Source organism: Camellia sinensis, chromosome 12 (assembly GCF_055761805.1).
Source record: "Camellia sinensis isolate YWXY chromosome 12, ASM5576180v1, whole genome shotgun sequence".
In the NCBI taxonomy this organism is placed as follows: domain Eukaryota; kingdom Viridiplantae; phylum Streptophyta; class Magnoliopsida; order Ericales; family Theaceae; genus Camellia; species Camellia sinensis.
The window spans coordinates 55,701,523-55,728,560 of record NC_138972.1 but is presented as its reverse complement, the minus strand read 5'-3'; positions in this window follow the sequence as shown (position 1 = coordinate 55,728,560).

Sequence of the window (27,038 nt, the reverse complement as noted above, 5' to 3'; positions counted from 1 at the left end):
CGTATAGGTCTCCGGTGTGTTGGGCGAGGTGGGTGATGCACCCTTGTTAGGTCCAGAGTTGGTTCGGGAAACGACGAAAAAAGTGGCACTTATTCGTAAGAGGTTGGTTACGGCTCAGAGTTGCCAGAAAAGTTACGTCGATCGTAGGAGGAGACCTTTGTTTTTTGAGGTGGGAAATCATGTCTTTTTGAAGATATTGCCTAAGCAAGGTTTGATGAGATTTGAGAAGAGTGGGAAGTTGTCTCCTCGGTTTTTTGGGAATTTTGAGATCCTTGAGCGGATCGGGGAGGTAGCTTACCGTTTGGCATTACTGCCACAGCTTTCCAGGGTTCATGATGTATTTTGTATTTGCATGCTTCGGAAGTATGAGCTGGATTGGATTGGACCGACTTAGAGGTAGATAAGGATGCCTCGTATGAGGAGAGATCGGTGAGAGTCTTGGATACCCGGGAACAAGTTTTGAAGGTATTGTGGAAACACCACGGAGTTGAGGAAGTAACTTCGGAGTGTGAATTGGAAGTCCGAGATAAATATCCGGACTTATTTGGTGGTGTTTGAATATGTATTGAGATTTTAATTATGCTAATGAAATGTAAAAGCATTATATATGTTTTAAAACACGAGAACATTGTATGTGTTATGGGGTGTTTGGAAACATGAATTCAATATAAGCATTTCATATGTTTTGAGAATATGGAATATCATGTACGTTGTATCACTTTTGGAAACATTATATATATTGTTTAAGTTTTGGAAATAAGAGTTTATTATAAACATTGAATATGCGGGAAATATGAAGTGTATATTCATAATGTGATGGGATTGAATGACCGGTAAATGGGTCATGGCAATGGAATTGAATTGTAATCATTGTGGGAATGGCTTAAAACATAGTTTTGAAACTTGAATTGTAATTTCGAGGATAAAATTCCTTAAGGGGGGGAGGTTATAGCAACTCTGATTTTGACCCGACATTTTATTATGTTCCGAACTCGGGTTTCATGGTACAATGTTGTTGTTCATCTCTTTTTCCCCTTGTTGTTCCTTGGATTGGTCATTTGGATTGTAGTTGTGTGTTTGTAACAAGTTGGTTGCTTGTTTTTCCAAGCCTTTGTTGTCCAGATTTTTGCTCCTCCGCTCGAGCGGCCATTCTTGCTCTCGAGCGGGATTTGCAAACTCTTAGTATTTTTGCAGACCTGCAAATACTGGAAGAGTGTATTCTCCGCTCGAGCGACGTTTCCTACGCTCAAGCGGGTGGATGCTTGAGCAGCATTTCCTACGCTTGAGCAGGTGGACACTCGAGCGTCCAATCTTCTGCTCGAGCGATGTCCTTCGTCTGCAAAACTTCTGAAAGTGTGTATTCTACACTCGAGCGTCACATCTTGCGCTCAAGCGAAACATTGTGTCTGACGCTCGAGCGTCACTTTTCATGCTCGAGTGAATGACGCTCGAGCGGACTGCGTGTATAACAGTCCGTGAGGATGACTTTTTTTTATTCCTTTTTCATTCCTCTCTCTCTCTCTCTCTAAAACTTTCCAAAAACCTAGATCTTGAGTTTCTCTCTAAAACTCATATTCTCTCTACTATTTCCCCTAGATCCATTGAGATCTTCACCCTAGTGCCTTTGAGGCAAAGGTAGAATACATCAAGAGCTCCGTTTTGATCCGAGTAGAAGTTGCTTTCGATGTCTTTGAAGTTTAAGCTTGAGGTAGGGATTTTCTACACTTTCATATAGTTTTTAGCTTAGTTATTTGTCATTGTGTAAAAATGATGGAATTTGGGTGTGGTTTGAACAAACCTAGGGTTTGGGTGTGAAATAAAAAAAGGGATTTTTAGTGGATGTGAAATAAATTGTTATAGGATTTGAATATGAGGTTGCATTGTGACAAAATTGTTGATTTTGCCACTTGGGTTGATATTTGGGGAAAATTGGGAGTTTTGCCCTAAATGGGTCAAATTGTTATTTTGTACAAATAACTAAAATTGATAATGATAATGTGCAATTGGATGATTGTTGATGTAAATGGTGGAGTTGGACACATGTTGTCTCTCACCTATGGAAATTTGAGTAATTTATCAATTGAGAAGATTGTATATCTGTTTAGAAATATCTTATCGGTGGAGGATAACTATGATTGTTGTAGAAAATGCATGAGGATTAGGTAAATTGAAACTAATCTATTGTTGGTTGTCATTGTATATGACCATGTTTTAAATACATTGTATATGTATGATGTTTGGGAGAAGAAAGGGGATGTACTCCATTGTTAGGAGGAGATATCGGATGGACTCCATTGAAATTAAGTTGGCTGGAGTGTCCTGGGTAAAAGCCCTGAAATCTTGTGTATACATGGGTGGCGATCCCGCGGACAAAATTTCCGTAAAATGGCAGATTGAAGTGTTTGTGTGGTATTGTATTGACTTGGAAAACCACTGAGTTGTAGTCTCAGTTAGGTTGTTGAAAGATAATGGGATTGGCTTGTGAATTCAAAAGGATAAATTAACTTGAAAATGAGTAAAAGCAAAATGAATTGAGATACTGTAGAAACCCCATTTTTGACCACCCGCAAGGCTTGAGCACTTAGTCCGGTACGCTCGATGATGAAAGTGGTGTTGTGCATGGTTCGAGGTCTCAACGAAAGGGCTATGTTTAAGCTCCGAAACAATCCCAAACCTTCTATATTCACAATGTTTGTACCTCAGAAATCCAATTTTACACATTGTGCCACCCTATGTTGAGTCTAAAGTAGAGAGACAGGGGTTCACATTGAGGCTCGGTCGTTGCTATTTATAGCCGACCGTGCATTAGTAGCAAGAAACCAGTTGTCTATTTTTGAAGATATTTATGACCTCTTTTGCTCAAATTCTATAAAAACGAAGTTGTATCTTTGTTTTGAGGGTTGAAGAATTTCTAAAAAGCTTATACACCTTCTTAAGAGCACCTTCTTCTTGTGCAAGCAACCTTTGAGCAAGCTTACAACCCTTGACCTATATCCATACACCATATATACCTTCACACCTTAACCTTGGAGCCTTGGTTGACCCTTGAGCATTACAATTCAAGCTTGAGAGTGTGTTTGGACCTAGTTTGATTCACAACAAAGAGCTTACGTTCTTGAGAGGTATAAGCTTACTATCTCTTCTCTTGCTTTCATTTCTATCATTTACTATCAAGTTCTTGTATTTTTGTATTGTTTTGATCCTCTTTCAAGTGTCTAAGCTTGGGTTTGGATAGCTACAAAAGGGTAGAAAGAGAGTTAACACTCTTTCTTCTACCTTCACCTATAGCTCAAACCCTTGTTTTTACACCATTTTCTTTGCTTTCTAAATTGATTTTTAGAGTTTAAAAGAGGCTAAAAATTATGCTTTGAGGTTTCAAAAGTGGAGGGGTTAGCCACCCCTCCTTGTTCTTGTTTACTAGCCTTATTGTCTTTGCTTGTTGTTTAGCTTTTTGGGCTATTTTCATACACTTTGAGCCATTGTTTTTCACTTATTAGGGGCTGTTTTAAAGCTATTCTAGGTTGTTTAATTAATTCCTGCTTTGATTAGTTTGCTTGTTGTATCATAAGTCCGTATATATAGCTTGTTGTATGCTGTTCTTGGCCTTTCTTTGTTTAATTTCCATGTTAAGATGCCTCATTTTAACAATAAACCTATCATCCATTTCTTTCATTTGGGAGTTGTTGCAACTGGTTGACGGTTATTCAAAACATAAACTAGGGATCTATGCTTAATGGCTTAATCTTTACGGAGGTTTATTGTCAACGACATGGTCTCTTTTTCATGTTGAGAATCACTTGCTTCTCATTTAGAGGACGTAATCTTTAGTGGACGTAACCGTCACCTTGGAGAAATGGGTTAAAGAATGGCAAGGTCTAATGAATTTGGCTTAAAATGAACCAACCAACATAAAGAACATGAATTGTATTACTTGGGCTCGGCCAAACGTTATGCCGAGTCTATTGTGTCAAGAGTCGTCACACATCAATTCATGTTATTTTGACGATCCTTGAAGCGTCTTTACTTCCCCCTTTTTGAGCTCACTCCATGATAAAGGAAAGGGGTGGTTGTTATTCATTGCATTCATTGAATTTTGTCCAAATCGTCACCGAAATCATCAAGCAAGCAAATTGCTCATTGATTTTGAAAACGACTCAATCCTTCTCTTGAGGCTTTTCATGACAGAGAAATGTAAGAGGGACAAACAGAGCTTAGAAAATTCTGTCTGCACTATTTTCACCTCAGAACACAAAAATAGGATTTTGCATAAAATTAAAGCACGACCGGTCTTATTTGGGCCCAGCGGGGTTTCATTGGGGGTCGGCTGCCCATCAATGTTTGGTAAGACAGTATGTTTTGCAGAAGCAGAGGGCAGTGACTGAAGGTGAAACAGGACAGATTCCAAGAAAGGTAGACAGAATTACTTCTGAAACCGCTACGAACATGCCATCCTTGTGCTTCCATTGTAAATTGTAAACTAATGATCTTAATATTGTTGTAATTATTATCATCGTAATTAATATTGTTGTAGCAATGATTCATTAGATAGTTAGCTTATTTTGTTGTAATAAATTAGCTAGTTAGTTAATTATGGCTTAGCCAGTTAGTTATTTATTCATTCACTTGGCTTTATAATAGTTAGTTCAATTCGGACTCTCGAACATTGATTCGCACCCTTTTACACAAGGGCAAACATGTAATAACGTATATGTCTCCCAACCCCACGTCTTTCTCCTTTTTAGTTATTCGCTTACGATGGTAGTGTAGAGCACCATTTTTCAAATTAGCATTTTTATGCTTTGCATCCATTGTTTTGCATGCATCCAAGGTCCGGCTCATCATACTAATCAAATGTTTAAATTCATTGCTTGAATACATGCTTCATCACATGTCTTGAATGGAATCATATGTCATGTTCACAGCCGAGCCTATTAAAATTACATAACGTGTGCATTGCATTTAGTCATATTGCATTAGTTAGGAGTATGCATGTTTTCTAATCATTTTGCTTTGTTTGGCTTACCTTGGAGTACTAAGTGAGCGTTTGTTGCTTTAGCATCTTGCATTGTGTGTGAGTGTTGCTATGTCAAGCATGTTTTCCATGAGGCTGATTGCTTAAATGATATACCTATTTGAATGCCGGTGGATGAAGGCTAATTGCTTAAATTGGAATAATTTGATTAAATGTACATACAAACTCACATTTTCAAGTGACATGTATCAAAAACAATTTTCAAACAAATATGAAATCAAATGTTCCAACTTTTACAAATTAGTCTATACTTGTATGCAACACATAGTAAAAATAGCTAATAATCGGAACAAGAGCATATAATGTAAATAAAGATCACATCATGATTAGTAGAGTCCGATCTTTGATCAGGCGAGTGGGGTGCTCGATTCATGACCTTTCTCTCTCGTACCTAAGTTCTCGAGCCGAGCGCTTTGGTAATGATGGATAAGTGGCCTTTGGCACGAGTAATGGGTTTTCTAAATTTCCCAAAAATGTGAATGTGTGTCCCAAGCATTGTGTATGCACACTGTACTTATATCTCTGCTAAATCTCATATACTTTGTTAGATTGTTCCTACTGGGACTTGGCTCACATTTTTTGGGAAAAACATTTTCAGGTGCTAGTGACATGCCTCCGACAAGGCAATAACTTGGATGGGCTTTTGGGAAGCAAGAGTTTCTTTATTTTGTTATATTCTTTTGTTTAGTTAAGGGCTTTAAATTGTATTGAGCTAGGCTCACTTTTGTGTAACCAAGAATGACTTGGAAAGATGTAAGCCCATAGGGCACTTGGCTATCGATTTAGTTTTCATTTCTTATATTAATACAACACATGCTATAGATTCAGGATGAACAGTTAGTGAATGTATATCGAATGTGTTAACCTTTGTAAACGAACTTTGATGAATGAATGTATCTTATTTCAATTATTCTTCCGCTTATGAGTTGATTTATTGTATTATTTTTTGGGGCGTGATAGGTCTCCTCTTGTGAGGAATCACATTAAGAGCATGAAATTATTGTGAAAGTCTCTACCTATTTATAAGGGGGAAAAAAAAATTCTTTTTAAAAAACTTAAGAAATCCATCTGGAATTTAGTTAAATGTATTGGATGGAATATTGAAATTTTGATATCCCTTCAAAATTTTTGCTCTTCTTACAATCAAATTATTTGAATTAAAGTCGTATGGAGGGAATATTACATATTTAATTTCCTCTTTCAAAATTAAAATTAATAATATTTTAAAATATATTATTATATTTTTCAGTAAAAAAAATATTAGGACAAATATTTAAGATAATTTAATATTTTTAATATTTTTAATTTATAATTTTATTACTTATATTTTTGTTTGAATATAATTTTAATATATTTATTATGTCACAGTCCAATTCCGGTTCAAGCTGACGATTGAACTGGTGATTCGTCCACCTAATCCCTTTTCCGGTTCGTTTATCAATCCAATTTTTAAAACATTGATCTAATGCATTATACCCTCATTAAATTGGATTTTCACCAATTAACCCAAATTCAATACACTTGCATATTTTTTGTATTCAATTAATTTTTATAAGAGTTTTGGGTAAATTTTATATTTGAAGTGTATTTTAAGTGAATATAAAAAATAAATTTTTTATTAAAATATTTAAAAAATCAACTAATTTTTTTTAAAAAAAATACGAATTAAAAATTTAGAAAAATCACCCTGTTTGGTTTTCAATTTTCAAAAACAATTTTCTAAGTTTTCTAAATTTTCAATTTGTACTTTTATATTTTTAACGATTTTTTAAATATTTGAATCAATTTTTTTTAATTTTTAAATTCACTTAATCTTAGGCCTCGTTTAGCATGTAATACTTTTAACCTAAAAGTTAAAAAATTACTAATAAAATTAAAAAAAAAACCTATAAAATATACTAAAAAGTTAAAGATTCTATTTTCTCTTTACTTTTTACACATTTTTTCGTAAAAAATTAAATTATTCCAAACATACTAATTTTTTCTATCTCATATTTTAGTCTAAAAATTGAAAAGTTACTAAAATAGTTTGTTCCCAAACAAGGACTTAATATAATTAAAAAGTAAAAAAGTGTACAAAAATTTTTAAAACAATTCATTATATACAATAAAATATAAAAATGTATTGAATTTTCTTTTTTTATATTTTTGTATTTCGTGAAATTTTTTATAGTTTTTTTTCATAATTATTATAATTTTTAAGTATATTTAGATTAGACATATTTAAAAAATAAAAATTCTATATAGAATATTAAAAAATTTCACTGAAAAGTAAACAATATAAAAATATATAAAATAAATAAAATAAAATATTTAATTTTTTAAAAAGTAAATTCAATTTTTCTGTAACCAAGCATGATAATTATATAAAATCTATGAAAACCGTGTTTAGGATTTTTATTTTATTTGAAACAGCGTCTGAGGGCGTGATGAAGACTGCCTGCGGAAGGCGCCAACTGAGACACAGGCGGTTACAACTGGACTGAATGTTCATTAAAAAGACGTTGCCGTTTGGGTTAATTTTTAAATTAATATTTAAATTAAAAAATTAAAAAATATATTTAATTGATAAATTTTTACAATTCTTTTTTAAATTATTTTTTTCTTTTCTTTCTTTTTATCTTTTTTTATATTAATAAATCAATTAATTACTTTTTTTTTCTCTACTCTCTCCTTTCTTATTCTCTCACATTCTACACATCAATCAATTAAATTTTATCTCACACTCATCTATTTAACTAAAAAACAAAATTAAAAAAAAATTACAAATCATCCCAAAATTATTTTCAAACCTCATAACCAAACAAATTTCAATTTTGAAAACTTTTTTCAACAATTTATTTTTTAAAATACAACCCAAAACTCAAAACTCTTTACAAAAATAAAACCAAATGGAGCTGTCGTTTTTGAGAGGATAATTTGCGTAGCCAAATTGGGCCGAGCTAAGTAGAAGTGGCTTCAAGGCTTGGGCCGTATGATGGGTTGAGCTATGCCTTGAGGAGAGTTTAGTTTGGGCCGAATAATGGATTGAACCGGCCAAAGAAGTTTGAATGGACTAGTAAATGTTCATATTCTTGGACATAGTTACTTCCTAGAGATGGTCAACGCTTTGACCGAGCCACAAGGAAAGGCAGTCAAATAGAATTGAGAATGAAGGTTTGCTTGAGCTAGGAGAAAAGTCACGCAGTGTCAGTATAGTGGTGCGTCGTGCAAATCCTACACAACGCTTCATGTTGCATGGCTAAGACAGTGGTGGACAGAGTAAGGTAGTTCGGTTGCTCGGCGGGAAACCGTGCAAAGAGTTGTGCCATCTCACTTGTCTTGCAGCGAGGAGAGTGTTAGAATATAAGCATTATCCTTTAGGAACATGATTCCTATGAGGACTCTACAAAAGAGAGTCAGAGTCCTATGAGGATTGTGTTATGCAAAACTTACAAAAACTCAAACTCAAACTAAACCCTAATCTTAAGTATTGTAATTGTTATTCCCTAATTCATAGAGCTTTTATCTCCTTAGTCTACTTGTTGACTTAGGCATTAGAGGGGTTTTCGACATACACCCACCGGCCAGCTTACATTTGTGATTTCAGGTGTTATGACGACGTTTGAAGGAGTGCAAGCTCCATGATTATACGAGTGACGATTATTTCATGCTCGTACAAGTGGCACCGTCTGTGGGAAGTTTTTCCTAGAACAAACCTTTTGATCAAGTTTTCCTTCAACAAACTTTAATAGTGCACAATGAAGATTCGCTGCTTTTCCCCATTGATAGCCAGACTTCAAAAGTAAATAGGAGGAGTAAGGATTTGCCTCCTACTCCACCTATGGCCGATCTGGACTCTCAACAGTGGAAACTTCACAGGGGCGCACGAGAAAAAAAAGGTTTAAGCCCTCGCTGCTCCTGAAGCCCAAATGGACAAAGATGACAGGCGGATACCTAGGTTCTAGAGGATCGTGTGAGAGAGCAAGACGAGTTGATAAGGAGGGTGGCAGCAGACATGGAGGCTTTAAAGTGCCAAGTAAAATGCAAAGACGTGGCTGGGGTGGAGATCCGCAAAGGACGAACGCAATCTTGTCATTCTAGAAATCAAGATGGATATGCCACGACCATATATTCTGGCAGTAAAAACCTTAAAACAGGCAACTCCCAACCCAGAACTTCCAGAACTCGCCACTCCAAGTCTGAGAGTGCAAGGTTTAAAAGATCTTATACTGAGGGTAGCAGCTATCGACCCTCGCATACTCATCAAACATCTTCTCAATACGTGGAATTACCCAGATTGGAAGATTTGCAAACTGTCTTAGACGAGAGGGCACAAAGGAAAGAAATTACCCAAGCGTAGGACCTCCAAAGGGTATCTACTTTGCAGCGATTGGCTCATAAGATGCATAGAAGCGTAGTGGTTGTAATACCAATGCCGCACCTTACTTATGAGCCAGCGGACAGGGCGCTAGCAAGATTGCAGATTTCGCCGTTCATACGAACAATAGAGAACACATCTCTGCCTGTGGGCCCACTAGCCTAAGTTCACGATCTATGATGGGAAGTCGAATCCTTACATACATCTTAGCTACTTTCGACAAGTCATGGCTATTTACAAAAGAGACGATGCTTTGATGTGCATCTTGTTTTCGTCAAGCCTTGGGGATTTGGGTTTGACTTGGTTTGAGAGGTTGCTAGAAGGCAGTATTGCCTCTTGGGCGTAACTCGCAAAAGCGTTTGTTACCAAGTTCAAAACAAACATCAAAACACCTGTTGAGGTTGACCAATTGCTCGCCATTAACATGGGCGAGAATGAGACCCTAAAGTCCTACAACAACAAGTACTGGGAGACATTCAACCAAATTGGTGAATGCCCCACTAACTTAGCTATTGCCCAGTACAAATGCAGACTTCTAGTTAGACATAGATTGAGGGACTCTATGACCATGACCCTTTCTCTTACCATGGAAGTTTTGATGGAAAGAGTGCACCAGTACATCAAGGTAAGTGAGGATGTCGCCTACGCGAGGGCAAAGTTCGGTACAACGGTGATGTCAGACAAGAAGTCCATGGCCAAAGTAAACACAATTGGCAAGAAAGGAAAATCTCCACGAAATAGTACGGAAAACAAAGCAAGGAAGTTGAAAGTCAACTATTACTATAGTTTTTAAGAAGCCCATCTTCTGTATCCTTAGCGAGATACGCGATGAACTCTTTATTCGGCGGCCTACCACATAGGGAGAAGCATAAAAAGGCTATAATGAAATGTACTAGTGCACTTTCCACAACGAACTAGGACACCGATTTGAAGATTGTACGCTGTTAAAGTAGCATCTAGAAGAATTAGTGGCGGCAGGCCACCTAGACCATTATATCAAGGGCGGAGTTTGGTAAACCCGTCAAGACAGAGACATGCCTGACGGTAGGAATGGCAACGGGGCGGGGCGGGGCCGGGGATGCCACTCCCCGTCCCCGATCCCCGATGACAAAAAACTCCCCGGCCCCGATCCTCGACGGGGAACCCATCTCCTCCACCATCCCCGCCCCCTAACGGGGATCGGGTTTCCCCGACCCCGAAAAATCCCCGCCAGATCTGTTCTTTACACACACAAGAACAACAATAAAAAAAAATGTAAGAGGGAGAGAGGGAGGTGAGAGACGTGGTTCTCAATTCTGAACAACAGATTCAAAAACTAGTTAAAAAAAGAAAAGAAAAAACAGATTCAAAAACAGATCTACCACAAATTTGTTCATCAACAGACGCAATTCCCAATTCTCAATAATAGATCTACAACAAATTTGTTCATCAACAATAATCATCAAAAAAATGTAATCTATATATGAACAACACTCGATCAACAACTTAAAAAAAAAAAAAAAAAATTTGTTCATCAACAACAGATTTGTTGATTATACACACACACACGCACATATATATATATATATAGAGAGAGAGAGAGAGTTGTTCAGATCCGTGGCTTGACGGTTTACGGACCACGATCTGTTAGATCGGTGGCTTGACAATTCAAATTGGTGGGTTCAGCTTGGTGGCTTCGCGTCGGTGGCTTCATGATTCAGATTGATGGCTTCATGGTGGTGGATTTGGATGATGATGACGATGATGAGAGTGAATGAGGGAGAGGGAGAGAGAGAGTAAGAGTAAGAGAAAGACGGAGGGAGATGAGAGACGCAGTCTCTGAGAGTGAGTGAGGCAAAGGGAGAGAGAGAGTAAGAGGGACGGAGATGAGAGACCCAGTGAGTGTGAGTGAGAGGAGGTTTGGTGAAATCGGAGTGAGTGAGGGAGGGAAAGGGAGAGAGAAAGTAAAGGAAGGGAAATGAGACGCACAGTGAGTGTTAGAGGAGGGTTGGGTTTATATATATAGGAGGGGTAAAATGGTAATTTTATTTCGGGGACTAACGGGGACGGGGACGGGGACGGGGCTGGGACACTTATCCCCGTCCCCGGCCCGAAAGTGGTCGGGGATTAATTTTTAAATACCATCCTCGTCCCATTGGGGATATTTTTCGGGGAAAAACCGCCTAATTCGGTGTCGGGGGATCGGGTCCCCGTCGGGCCGGGTTCAAATTGCCATCCCTACCTGATCGAATACTAGTAGATGGTCTGCCTCAAGGCGTAATCAATGTGATCTACGGGATTATTGAGCCTGAGCAAGTCTATGTACTTAGATGGATGATAAAAAAAGACAGAGCACATAAGGGAGGTGCTAAGTGTTTAGCCGACCTTAAAGAACAAGAAAACAGAGGCGAATAATGTGATTTCTTTCTCTGATAGAGACCTAGCAAGGTTGCAGGACCCCCATAACAACAAGCTAGTGGTTACTTTGTGTGTTAAGAATTTTGATATCAAAAGGATCTTGATTGATCAAGAGAGTTCATATGAAATTATGTATTACGAAACCTTCAAGCAATTAGAGTTGGATGACAGAGACTTGGCGCCAACCATTTCTCCTTTAGTGGGTTTCAACTCTATGCCAGAATGGCCAGTTTGCAAGATCATTCTTCCTGTTAAAACTGGTTTGATGGTCAAACAAATGGAGTTTTGGGTTTTGAAGGTCCCATCTACATACAACATCATCCTTGGAAGAGCATGGTTGCATGCCATGCGAGCCGTAAGATCAACCTACCATTAAGTAATGCAGTTTCCAAATGAAGCCAAAGTGATCGAGGAGGTCTTAGGACACCAAATCATGTCCAAGCAATGTTTCGTGATAGTAAATGGTAGACGTGCTGCCAAAAGATTCATACAGATGGCTGAAGAACAAAAAAACAAAGAGATGTTCGAAAACGTCAGCAAGGCAGCCGAATAGAAGGCTATGGAGAAGTTGGTGGAAGTAAGGGTTGATGAGAATGACCTAAAGAAGTACTTTTTTCTCGGTTCATCTCTATCCAGCACTAAGAGAAAGAAGATAATGGATTTTTTATCTCCAATCTTGAAGTGTTTGCATGGACAATATACAACATGTCTGGCATTGATCCAAACTTCATTTGTCATCAGCTCAATGTCAACCCTACTGCTAGACCAGTTATACAAAGAACTCGTAGATTGGCATACACCATGTCGAAGTAGTGGCTGAAGAAGTGGAGAACCTGCTAGAGGCATCAGCGACCAGGGAAGTCCATTATCCTAAGTGGATTTCAGACACAATGGTTGTGCCAAAGAAGAACAACAAGTGGCGCTTTTATGTCGACTATAAGACAATCAACAAGGCATACCCAAAGAATAACTTTCATTTGCGAAGGATTGATCAACTAATGGACCTAATAGTAGGCCACAACCGACTCAGCTTTCTAGATGCATATCGTGGATATCTTCAGATCACTATGTATGAGCCGGATCAGGAGATCACTTCTTTCACAACCCCAAGGAGGTTATACTGTTACAAGGTCATGCACTTTAGCCTAAAAAATGCAAGGGCAACAGTTCAAAGAATGGTCACCAAAATGTTTGTGCCATTGTTAGGTAGAATAATAGAGGCTTATATCGACGACATGGTGATCAAGAGTAAAAATGAGTCTGACCATCTCCACAACCTGGTAGAGATGTTCCAAATCTTGAAGACTCACAAGCTGCGTTTAAATGCCTCCAAGTGTGAATTTGGCGTGGGATCAGAAAAATTCTTGGGCTTCAGGGTTACTAATCATGGAATAGAAACAGATCCTTCCCAAATCAAGATCATTCAAGAGCATGAAAAGCCAAACACTTTTAAGGAGTTGAAACACTTGATGAGATTAGTGGCCTGTTAATCATATTCATAAGCCGGTTGTCAGACTGTTGCAAACCATACTTCCAAGCTCTTAAGTCAAAGTTCAGTTGGGATAAGGAGTGTAACCGCGCTTTGGAGGAATTGAAACAACACTTGTCTTCTCCACCATTCTTAGCGACCCCAGTACGTAGAGAAGAGCTATACATGTACCTTGCAGTCTCCTAGCACGCCGTTAGAACGATGTTGGTATGTGCGGAAGGAATACAACACTTGCACATCTTCTATATAAGCAAGAAAATGTTGGGCATCGAAACGAGACACCTACCATTAGAGAAGTTCACCTTAGCTTTAAGGATGGCATCCAAGAAGTTGTCGCACTACTTCTATGCACACACAGTTGTGGTGCTGACTGCATTTCCTTTGAAGGCCTTATTTGATAGGGCAGACTTTTCTAGAAGGATATTAAAGTAGGCAGTTGTAACAACCCTCGCCACTGTTTACCGATAAACTACTGATTACGGCTAAACTGAGACTGATTACGATTGGTAATTGAACTTATTGAAATACTGGACTGGCTGGCTGAAATCTGAAACTGATTGATTGAATATATCTGTTTGAATTGCATTTCTATCTGTTGACTGTTTAATTATCTGTTCAATTTTTATGTTTAAACTGTTAATTGAAGGCCTTAGCGGCGGCCGAATCCGAAATCGATTGATGTTCTATGATCGTTAGAACTAATGTGAAATTATGGCATATTTATCTGAAAATTGATTTGGTATGTTTTAATTAGATTAAAATGGGTTAAATTGCATTGTTGACTTAATTACTATTTTGCCATTGTGAGTGGCCACTATCTAAAACCACCTTTGAGCCTCATTACACCTAGATCAAACATTTGCTCAGCTCATTTCCCTTGTTCTTGCCGACCAAGAGAGTTAGAGTGAGAGAAAGTGAGTTCCTCCTTGATAGTTGCTTGTAGACTTGGAGATTTTAGAAGATAATTGTGAATTTGAGCTCCTACACCTTATAATTCAAGACTTAGGTAAGGATTTCACCTTTTCATCGATGTATTTAAGATTGTTCTTGCATGGTTCTTAAGCTTCTAGAGAGCTAAGTCATGTCTTAGTCTAATAATGTTGAATTGGAGCTCATTCCATGCATGCATGTTGGTATTGTTGAGTTTTAAGTTGATTTCATGGATAATTGTTGCATGCTTGTACAAGTTCTAGCTAAGGTTCATGAAACCATCATGTTTTTGAAAGATTTGGCTCATTAGAGCATGTATTAAAGCTTTGAATTGATTTAAAACTCATGCATGTTCATTTGAATTGTTGTCATGAAAATTGATTTGAAATTGGGTTTGTTTGAACTACCCTTGGGCTTTTATTTTACAAATTGGGCTTTGAGCCATGTAATATTATGTGTTTACAAGAGTTTTCCAGAAAATTGGCCTAAGAGGATCGAAATTTATGCATCAAAACATGGTTTTAAGCTTGAAGGTGCAATCTGGATTTTCCAGATTTTGCACTCCCGCTAGAGCGGGGAAAGTGGCGCTCGAGCGGGGAATTCGAGCATCCAGTACTTTGCACTGTTTTACAGTTCGCTCAAGCGGACGTCGAGCGTCCGTCGAGCATGAATTTCACCTATCCAGCACTTTTGACTTTTTAGAAGTAAGCTCGAGCGGTCGAGTCTGCGCTCGAGCGGAAAAACTTTGCCTGCATGTTCGCTCGAGCGGATTAACCTACGCTCAAGCGGGACCCCTGTTTTCTGAAAATGCTTTTAAAGTGCATCTTTGCATGCTCATTTCATCCTAGGCATTCTTAGGCCTAGTTTAAGGCATCTTAATGAGGATATAGATGTGGAACACACCGAAGCACATTAGGGATTTAGTTATCATCTTTCCCAACTATGTAGCCTAGTGTGTGTTCAATTTGTTACTGTGTAGGGTTGGCTTCGGAGGGGACGCGCTCTAGCCTAACTGTAGCCCAGAACTCTGTGAGTAACAATTGCGTAAAGATATGTTCAAAAATGATTATCTTCTGAACAATTGAACTGTACTGTTTCTGAATTTATACTGTTAATAGAATGAATGTATGTCCTCTATTCTGAACTGTATTGTGGCATCCTTAGCAACTACTGTTACTGACTGTTACTATTACAGAGATCTCTATTGGTTCCCTTATTGAAACCACTACTGTTTACTGATTGATGGCCATCATTGACTGTTCGGTCTTTCTAGACCTACTGTTTACTGTAATGTTATGCTAATGGATGTACCACATATGACTGTACTGACTGAAAGAATGAAATATTGATTTAATGAACTGTTTTCATTATTGTAAGGACATTCATTCTAAACCTCTTTACGCATTATGTTATTCACTGGGCTTTAGTTCACTACTCATATATATATGTAGGTGCACAGGCACCAGACCACGGCTAAAAGCGTCGGGGTAAGCTCCAGTTTTGTCAAGCCAACCACTGTGCCTCACTGCGAGGTTCCGAGCCTGTCAAGCTATGGCTTAGGGGTGTTTTAATTTTTCCCGTCTGTCTCTGTAATTGTTTTGTAGACTGTATAGACTGTTACTGTACTGTTTCATAGGGATTAGGTCCCTGGTCTGGATGATTATAAATGTTGTACATACTGTTCTGCACTGTGTATATATATATATATATGAAAAGTCTTTTTTGGCATACAGACTGTCACAGCTCATTGGACATTGTTTATTTACTGTATTGGCTTCCGCCAGGCCCCTGTACTCTGTTTTACTGTCTTACTGTTAAGCAGGCTTCGGTAATCTCGGATTACTAGCCGGTTACGGTGCTAAACCCATAGGGGCGGGTTTGGGTCATGACAGAGTGGTATTAGAGTGATACTTACCACGAGTTATACCGCACACACATGTCCAGATGAGCTATAGGGTGTCCTAGAAAAGTAATAGGGCATTACATGAGCATAATAAATGTGTGTGCCTATGACATGACTGAATATATGTGTTAATGTGTTAAATGTTTAGAGTATGCAACTTCATATGTTCATACTTATCGTGTTACATATAGTGAAATGGATAATGCAAACACTGCTACTGAATCTGAATCATCTGAGGCCAGAATGGCAAGACTGGAGAGAATGATGGAACTAATAATTGAAAGACTAGATCAACAACAGAATCAACAGCCCCCACATCCTCCTCCGGTACAGCCGAAACAGAATGTGAATGTTAATGATGGGGACATAATTGCACTGACACATAAGTTCAGCAAGATGAAACCACCGTCCTTTCAGGGAGGCCTTGAACCGTTAAAAGCTGAAGCATGGGTCCTTGAGACAGAAAAGTTATTTGAAGTGTTTCCATGCTCTGAAGCACATAAAGTCCTGTTAGCTACCTTTACCTTGCAAGAAGAGGCCAGAAGGAAGTGGATGCTTATCCGCGGTGACAACACTGTAATGACTTGGGCTCAATTCAAAGGAGCCTTCTTTGAAAAGTACTTCCCTCAGTGTGTTAGGGACAGAAAGGTAACTGAATTTGAATAGCTGAGACAGGGCACAATGTCCGTTGCTGAATATGAAACAAAGTTCACCAAACTTGCCTGTTATGCACCGCACATAGTTGACACTGACTACAAGAAGGCTAGAAAGTTTGAAGGCGGCCTTAATGTTGCAATACTCGACAGAATAAATGTTCTGAAATTATCGAATTATGTAAATGTTCTTGACCGAGCTTTGATGGCTGAATCGAATATCAAGGCACTGAAAACTGAAACACCAGCGTCTGAATGGCGTGGTAAAAGGCAGGGTTTCAAATTCAAGAAAGGCAAGCATAACCCATTGAACAAGAAACAGAATACGGGGTCAACAATTAGCCCCAGCCAAGGGAGTGGTTTCATACCACCCTGTTCTAAGTGTGGCAAGAAGCACAAAGGGGTCTGTTACAAAATATCTGGAGCCTGTTACAGGTGTGGCAAGGTGGGCCACATGGTTAAAGGCTGCCCCTCTGCTCCACAAGCCAATAGTAAAGCTGCACCAAGCGTGGCAGCATCAACTATTGCACCAAAACCGAACCCCAAAGCTACCGGGAAAGAGCTGAGGCAGGGCCGAGTGTTCGCCCTAGTACCGGGAGACGTGCAAAATATTGAGACCGCTGTGTCAGGTATTCTCTCTATTTGTACTCCAAATGCTTATGTACTGATTGATTCAGGGTCTACGCATTCATATGTGTCGCATGCTTTTTCGCAAAAACTGAATAAACCCTTAGAACCCATGAATTATCTATTAGCTGTATCTTCACCCGTTGGGGGATCCATGACTTGTGCATATATGTACCCTGCTAGTGAAATTATTGTCGAAGATGCACATCTGTATATTGATTTACTGCCACTGAACATTAATAATTTTGACGTAATATTGGGAATGGACTGGTTAACGAAATACCATGCTACTATAGACTGTGTAATGAAACAAGTAGTTTTCCATCCACCTGGTTTGCCTAAATTTGTGTTTAATGGAAGTGGAGTAGTACCTCCTCCGTATTTGATTTCATCTGTGAAAGCTTGTAAATTGATTAGGAAGGGGTATAAAGGATATATGTGCTCTGTATTGACTGTATCTACTGATGATAATGCTAATGTGAACAGTATTCCCATAGTCAGAGAATTCCCAGATGTTTTTTCAGATAATCTGCTAGGGGATTTGATTGATAGGGAGATTGAATTCACCGTTGATGTAATCCCGGGTACCCAACCAGTATCTAAAGCTCCTTACCGAATGGCTTCGACTGAATTAAAAGAATTGAAAGTGCAATTGCAGGAACTGTTAGATAAGAAGTTCATCAGGCCCAGTACTTCACCGTAGGGCGCACCTGTTTTGTTTGTGAAAAAGAAAGACGGCTCACTGAGACTGTGTATTGACTACTGTGAACTAAACAAGGTAATTATGAAAAATAAATACCCATTGCCACGTATTGATGACTTATTTGATCAGTTACAGGGTGCTCAAGTGTTCTCTAAAATCGACCTCAGATCAGGATACCATCAGTTGAAAGTTAAACCAGAAGACATTGACAAAACTGCTTTTCGAACGAGGTATGGACATTACGAATTTTTAGTTATGCCTTTCGGAGTTACCAATGCACTTGCTGCACTTATGGACCTCATGAACAAAATCTTTAAACCATACTTTGATGACTTTATTGTTGTATTCATTGATGACATACTGATTTACTCCAAAAGTATAGAAGAACATGAACATCATCTGAGACTTGCCCTACAGACCCTAAGAGAACAGAAACTTTATGCTAAACTGTCTAAATGTGAATTTTGGCTTGATCATGTTATGTTTTTGGGGCATGTTGTTAGCAAAGATGGAATTTCAGTTGATCCACAGAAAGTTGAAGCGGTAGTAAACTGGCCTAGATCAACAAATGTGACAGAAGTCCGAAGCTTTTTGGGATTAGCCGGGTACTACAGAAGATTTGTCAAAGATTTCTCCAAAATTGTCCTACCGTTGACTCAGTTAACTTAGAAGGAGATATCATTTGACTGGACTGACCAAAGAGAATCAGCCTTCCAAGAGTTGAAAACTCGACTTGTGACTGCACCAATTCTTACCTTACCTTCAAGAACAGATGGTTTTACCATTTATATTGATGCTTCTCATAAGGGTTTGGGATGTGTTTTAATGCAGAATGGGAGAGTTATTGTCTATGCTTCCCGACAACTGAGACCGCATGAAAAGAACTACCCGACCCATGATCTGGAACTTGCTGCAGTAGTATTTGTATTGAAAATCTGGCGTCACTACCTATATGGGGCGACATGTGAGGTGTACACCGACCACAAGAGTCTGAAGTACTTCTTCACCCAGAAAGAACTGAACATGAGACAGCGGAGATGGCTAGAACTGATTAAAGATTATGACCTACAGATTTTGTACCATCCGGGAAAAGCCAACACCGTTGCCGATGCACTGAGCCGGAAATCAATTGGCAATTTATCCTGTTTACTCACTGGACAGAAAGAGTTGCTTTGTGACCTTGAAAGATCTGAAATTGAGATTGTTTTGCGTGAACAAGGTGGAACAATAACTGCTATTTCTGCTCAACCGGCACTGATTGAAGAAATTAAAGAGAAACAGCAACTGGATGACTTCTTGAAGAAGATCATCGAAGAAAGGGAATCTAAACCGAGATCGGGTTTCAAATTTGAACACAATGTACTGAAATTTCAAGAAAGACTGTGTGTACCGAATGATTCTGAATTGAAAAGAAGAGTTTTGCAAGAGGGCCACAATTCAAAATTTTCTATCCATCCAAGGAATACGAAAATGTATCAAGATCTGAAACTGAATTTCTGGTGGCCGGGAATAAAGAAAGAGATTACTGATTTTGTGGCAAAATGTCTTCATTGCCAACAAGTCAAAGCCGAACATCAATGACCCGCAGGCTTATTGCATCCCTTACCCATACCGGAGTGGAAATAGGAACATATCACGATGGATTTTATCATTGGATTGCCATGCTCAAGTAAAGGTATGGACTCAATTTGGGTTATAGTTGATAGACTGACTAAATCTGCTCACTTCCTACCTGTTAAAACAATTTATAATGTGAACAAGTTGGCTATACTCTATATTGATGAAATTGTTAGACTGCAGATTCGAAGTTTACATCGAGATTTTGGCAAAGCCTACAGACTGCATTGGGTACTGAATTGAGACTGAGTAGTGCTTATCATCCTCAGACAGATGGCCAGTCAAAAAGGACCATCCAGACTCTAGAGGATTTACAGAGAATGTGTGTCCTTGATTTTCAGGAAAACTGGGAAAGCCATTTGCCTTTAGCTGAATTCGTCTACAATAACAGTTATCATTCAAGTATTGGTATGGCGCCTTTCGAGGCATTGTATGGCAAAAAATGTAGATCTCCGATCTGCTGGGCAGAAGTTGGAGATAGGCCTTTGCTTGGGCCCGAGATTGTTTATGAAACAACTGAGAAAGTGAAACTGATACAGCAGAGACTGAAAACCGCACAGAGCAGACAGAAAAGTTATGCAGATGTCAGAAGGCGAGACAGAGAATATGAAGTAGGTGATCACGTTTTTGTGAAAGTGACACCGATGAAAGGCCAGACTCGTTTTGGAGTCAAAGGCAAATTAGCGCCGAGATATGTCGGACTGTATGAGATTACTGAGAAAATTAATCCGGTGGCGTATCAAGTTGCGCTTCCTCCTGAAATGGAGCATATGCATAACGTCTTTCACATTTCTATGTTGAGGGACTACCTCCGGGATCCTTTCCATGTGATAGAGCCTACTCGAGTAGTGCTAAGTGATGACTACACTTACGAGGAACGACCTATTCAGATTGTAAACAGACGGATCAAGAAGTTGAGAAACAAAGAGATCCCGTTAGTGAAATTCGACCGGAAAAACCATGGTGGCATGTATGCCACTTGGGAAAGGGAAGAGGACATGACTAAAAGATATCCTGAACTATTTCCACTGAATCCTTTTTTCTTCCAAAATGAAGGTAATTCGAGTTTAGAGGACTAACCTCTTTTAAGGAGGGGAGACTGTAACAACCCTCGCCACTATTTACCGATAAACTACCGATTACTGCTAAACTGAGACTGATTATGATTGGTAATTGAGCTGATTGAAATCCTGGACTGACTGACTGAAATCTAAAACTGATTGATTGAATATATCTGTTTGAATTGCATTTCTATCTGTTGACTGTTTAATTATCTGTTCAATTTTTATGTTTAAACTGTTAATTGAAGGACTTAGCAGCGGCCGAATTCGAAATCGATTGATGTTCTATGATCGTTAGAATTAATGTGAAATTATGGCATATTTATCTGAAAATTGATTGGTATGTTTTAATTAGATTAAAATGGGTTAAATTGCATTGTTGACTTAATTACTATTTTGCCATTGTGAGTGGCCACTATCTAAGACCACCTTTGAGCCTCATTACACCTAGATCAAACATTTGCTCAGCTCATTTCCCTTGTTCTTGCCGACCAAGAGAGTTAGAGTGAGAGAAAGTGAGTTCTTCCTTGATAGTTGCTTGTAGACTTGGAGATTTTAGAAGATAATTGTGAATTTGAGCTCCTACACCTTATAATTCAAGACTTAGGTAAGGATTTCACCTTTTCATCGATGTATTTAAGATTGTTCTTGCATGGTTCTTGAGCCTCTAGAGAGCCAAGTCATGTCTTAGTCTAATAATGTTGAATTGGAGCTCATTCCATGCATGCATGTTGGTATTGTTGAGTTTTAAGTTGATTTCATAGATAATTGTTGCATGCTTGTACAAGTTCTAGCTAAGGTTCATGAAACCATCATGTTTTTGAAAGATTTGGCTCATTAGAGCATGTATTGAAGCTTTGAATTGATTTAAAACTCATGCATGCTCATTTGAATTGTTGTCATGAAAATTGATTTGAAATTGGGTTTGTTTGAACTACCCTTGGGCTTTGATTTTACAAATTGGGCTTTGATTTTACAAATTGAGCTTTGAGCCATGTAATATTATGTGTTTACAAGAGTTTTCCAGAAAATTGGCCCAAGAGGATCGAAATTTATGCATCAAAACATGGTTTTAAGCTTGAAGGTGCAATCTGGATTTTACAGATTTTGCCCTCCCACTCGAGCGGGGAAAGTGGCGCTTGAGCGGGGAATTCAAGCATCCAGTACTTTGCACTCTTTTACAGTCCGCTCAAGCGGAGGATTGCACGCTCGAGCGGAGGCTTGTGTCTCATGCTCGAGCGGATGTCGAGCGTCCGTCGAGCGTGAATTTCACCTATCCAGCACTTTTGACTTTTTAGAAGTAAGCTCGAGCGGTCAAGTCTGCGCTCGAGCGGAAAAACTTTGCCTGCATGTCCGCTCAAGCGGATTAACCTACGCTCGAGCGAGACCCCTGTTTTTTGAAAATGCTTTTAAAGTGCATCTTTGCATCCTCATTTCATCCTAGGCATTCTAAGGCCTAGTTTAAGGCATCTTAATGAGGATATAGATGTGGAACACACCGAAGCAAATTAGGGATTTAGTTATCATGTTTCCCAACTGTGTAGCTTAGTGTGTATTCAATCTGTTACTGTATAGGGTTGGCTTCTGAGGGGACGCGCTCTAGCCTAACTGTAGCCCAGAACTCTGTGAGTAACAATTGTGTAAAGATATGTTCAAAAATGATTATCTTCTGAACAATTGAACTGTACTGTTTCTGAATTAATACTGTTAATAGAATGAATGTATGTCTTCTATTTTGAATTGTATTGTGGCATCCTTAGCAACTACTGTTACTGACTGTTACTGTTACAGAGATCTTTGTCGGTTCCCTTGTTGGAACCACTACTGTTTACTGATTGATGGCCATCATTGACTGTTAGGTCTTTCTAGACCTACTGTTTACTGTACTGTTATGCTAATAGATGTACCACATATGACTGTACTGACTGAACGACTGAAATACTGATTTAATGAACTGTTTTCATTACTGTAAGGACATTCATTCTAAACCTCTTTACGCATTATGTTATTCACTGGGCTTTAGCTCACTACTCATATATATATGTAGGTGCATAGGCACTAGACCGCGGCTAGAAGCGTCGGGGTAAGCTCCAGTTTTGTCAAGCCAACCACTGTGCCTCACTACGAGGTTCTGAGCCTATCAAGCTATGGCTTAGGGGTGTTTTAATTTTCCTCGTCTGTCTCTGTAACTGTTTTGTAGACTGTATAGACTGTTACTATACTGTTTCATAGGGATTAGGTCCCTGGTCTGGATGATTATAAATGTTGTACATACTGTTTTGCACTGTATATATATATATATATATGAAAAGTCTTTTTGGCATACAGACTGTCACAGCTCATTGGACATTGTTTATTTACTGTATTGGCTTCCGCCAGGCCCCTGTACTCTGTTTTACTGTCTTACTGTTAAGCAGGCATTCGGTAATCTCGGATTACTGGCCGGTTACGGTGCTAAACCCATAGGGGCGGGTTTGGGTCATGACAGCAATGTAGTTGGGACAATTTGACATCAAGTTCTAACCTAGAATGACAATAAAGGCCCAAGCATTAACAGACTTTGTTGTAGAGTTTGTTCTAGGAAGTCACTCTATTTGCTCAGTTGACTTGACCAAGGAAATCTAACAGAGGGGGGGGAGTGCCGCGGGAATAACTTAACCCACACTACCCAACAACAAGTTGAACTAGCACCTCAAGCGGAGAAACCACGTTGTGTACCATTTAGCCTGGCAGTGGTTGCACCGCCTACTAAGGTCAATGACACATTGCCAAGGTATGATGAGGTAAGCTATGCAATGGCAAGCGTAATTTGCGATGACGTGCCTAAAAGTGAAATGGTGGGCAAAGAGATTGGCGAACAATTGGCGGACATAGACTTTGAGGAAATAATTGAAGTACCAAACCCTAAAATATCTTTAGACCTATCTACTAGTTGGAAGTTGTTCGTGGGAGAGATGTTCACGGAGCTTCTAATAAACATAGAGCTAGACTGGGAATTGTTTTTATCTTGCTTGATGGCCTAACTATTGAGCATGCGATTAGACTTGGGTTTCCACCGTCCCATAATGAAACGGAGTACGAAGCACTCTTATTCGGTCTGAAATCTGCCTTCCGGATGAATACTACTAAGCTAATGTGTACAGTGACTCTCAATTGGTGGTTAACTAAATATAAACCGAGTACGAAGTGAAGGATGACAAGGTGGCCAAGTATTAGCAGCTGGTCAGAACATAGATCAAAAAGTTTGAAGTGGTTAGGATAAAACAAATAAACCGAGATGAAAACAACAATGGGGATGAGTTAACTGATTTTGCATTAATGTCAGACACTTCTATTCTAAACCCTTTGTTGATTGACTTTCTTCCAAGGCCAAGGATTGAAGAACTAAAAGTTGGCTGAGGTATTTGTGTGTTGAGCTAGGTGGAAGTGGCTTCAAGGCTTGGGTCATGTGATGGGCCGAGCTATGAGAAGAGTTTAGTTTGGGCCGAATAAAGGGCTGAGCCAGTCAAAGAAGTTTGACCGGACTAGTAAATACCCATATTCTTGGACCTAGCTACTTCCTAGAGGCGGTCAACGCTTTGACTGAGCTAAAAGGGAAAGCAGCCAAAAGGAACTGAAAATGAAGGTATGACTAAGCTAGGAGAAGAGCCGCACAGTGTCATCATTGTGGCACACTGTGCAAACCATGCACGGCGCTACTTGTTACATGGCTAAAACAGTGGTGGATAGAGTAAGGTAGTTCGTTTGCTTGGCGGGAAGCTATGCAAAGAGTTGTACATCTCACTTGGCTTACAGTAAGGAGGGTTCGAGGCTTACTAGAATTCTACCATGTGGAACTTACAAAAACTCAGACCAAACCCTAATCTCAGGTATTGTAATTGTTATTTCCAAATTCACAGAGCTTTGATCTCCTTAGTATACTTGCTAACTTAAGCATCAGAAGGCTTTCTGGCACACCCACAGGCTAACTCACGTCTGTGATTTCAGGTGTTATGACGAACTTTGGAGGAGCACAAACTTTATCAACAGGATTATACGAATGAAGATTATTTTGTACTTATACAGTTTTGTCCCTTCGCTCAAGCGAAACTTCTTGCGCATGAGCGATCTTTGCGAACCTCTAGTACGTTTATATGTTTGTAAAACTACTAAGAGTTTGTATTATTTGCTTAAGCAAAGCTTTTTGAGCAAAAGTGACGACTTTTGTCTGCAAAACTATTGGGAATGTGTATTCTGTGCGTGAGCGGCATAACTTATTGTGTCTGGTCGCTCGAGCGACAACTTTTGTGCTTGAGCGAACCATGCATATATAAGTTCGTAAACATGCCATTTTACATCACTTTTTCATCTCTCTCTCTCTCTCTCTCTAAAACATTTCAAAACCCTAAGTTAAGACCCTCTCTCTCTCTCTCTCTAAAACTCACATTCTCTCTACAAATACACCGAGATCTAGTGATTTCTTTACCCTACTCCCTTTGTTAAAATGGTAGAGCTCACCTAAAGCTTCATTTTCATCCAAATAAGGTTTCGGCTTTATCTAAGTTTCATCCGCGTTTATCTCGTCTTCTAGCTTTGAGATAGAAGTTCTCTACACTCTTTTATGATTTTAACTTAGTTATTTGTCTTTATAAAACAATCTCATGATTTTAAAAGATTTTGGACAAACCTAGGGTTTTGAATTAAAATCGAGAGAGGGGTTTTTAAATGGTTGGGGGGTGGAAATAAGGTTATATTGTGATAAAGTTATGGATTTTAGAAACTCAGAATATGTTTTGGAAGAAAATGGGGTTTTTTGCCCTAATTGTTGCAAATGTTTATTTTCTATAAATAAATGGAATTGATGTTAGAAATGTGAAATTAGATTGGTATTAATGAGGATGATAGAGTTGGATATGTATTATCACTCATCTCTTGAGATTTGGAAAGTTTACCTTTATGGAATATAAATTATCTGTTTAGAAATATCTGTTTTGGGCTATCGGTGGAGGATGGTTATGATTGTTGTAAAAATTACATGTGAATTAAGAGAATTGAAACTATTTTCTCATTCATTTGCATTGAACATTATTTCACACTTATACATTAAAGATGTTTATTGTTTTGAGAAAAAAGAGTGAATCTGGGAAATATGAATTGAAATATTGAACTAAGTTGGCCTGAGTGTCTAGGGTGAAAGTCCCGAAAACCACACGTATACATGGGTGCCGATCCTGCGGATGAAATTTTCGTGAAATGGAAACAGTAGTGCTTGTATAGCCTACGTTTACATGGGTCCCGGTCTATGGCTTTCTCCGAACGAAATTTCCGAGAAAGGTTGTATTTGTTTTGAAGTTCCCAGTGTGTGATTCACTACCCTATTTTCTATTGTAATGGAAATGATTTATGAATCAAGATATTAACTTGGCATTGCATAATTTTGAAAAGAGATATAAAAATGTTTTGGCACGAGCATTGCATTTGCATTCACCTTATAGCTTTATTAAAATTTATATATTGTGTTTGATTATTTCTACTGGCTTTGGCTCATCCTATGTGGGAAACATTTCAGATGCTGATGATATGCCTCTACCAAGGCAGTAGCTTGGGAGGATTTGGAGCAAGAGCTTCTTTTTATTGTATTCACTTTGTATAGCCAAGGGCTTTAAATGTATTGGACCTAAAGTCCACTTTTGTTGTAACTAAGAACAATCATGGAAAGTTGTAAGTCATTAAGGCATTTCTTATCTGTTTCCTTTTCTCTCGTTTCTTTAGTTCACAACATATGCTATAGATTCAGGGACAAGCATTATGAATGTATACAGCATATGTTTCCTTTTTTGTAAACTCAAATTGATGTAATGGAAGATAATTACTTTATCGTTGTTGTCATTTATTGATATTGTGGATGGGCTATTGTAATAAATTTCGGGGCATTACAAAATTACCCTTTCCTCAATTCTTTTTATTTTAATACTGTTATATACTTTTCATAATGAATTTTTGTTTAGGGAAAATAACATATCAGAGGAAATAAAAATAATAATTATTAATAAGTGATAAATATTATAATTTTTCAACCAATGTGTAATAAATATTAATAATAAAATTTTCAACCAATGTGTAATAATTTTTAAAAATTACTTCTAAGTGGTAATTTTTTTTTTTTTTAAACATTTGTGGAGAAGTGGTTTGGAAATACTCTTGAATTCAGTCAAACGTCCCTGATCCTTTTATCGTTACCTAAAAAAGGGATAAACACTCTTCTCGGGGGTGCCAGAATTAGCACT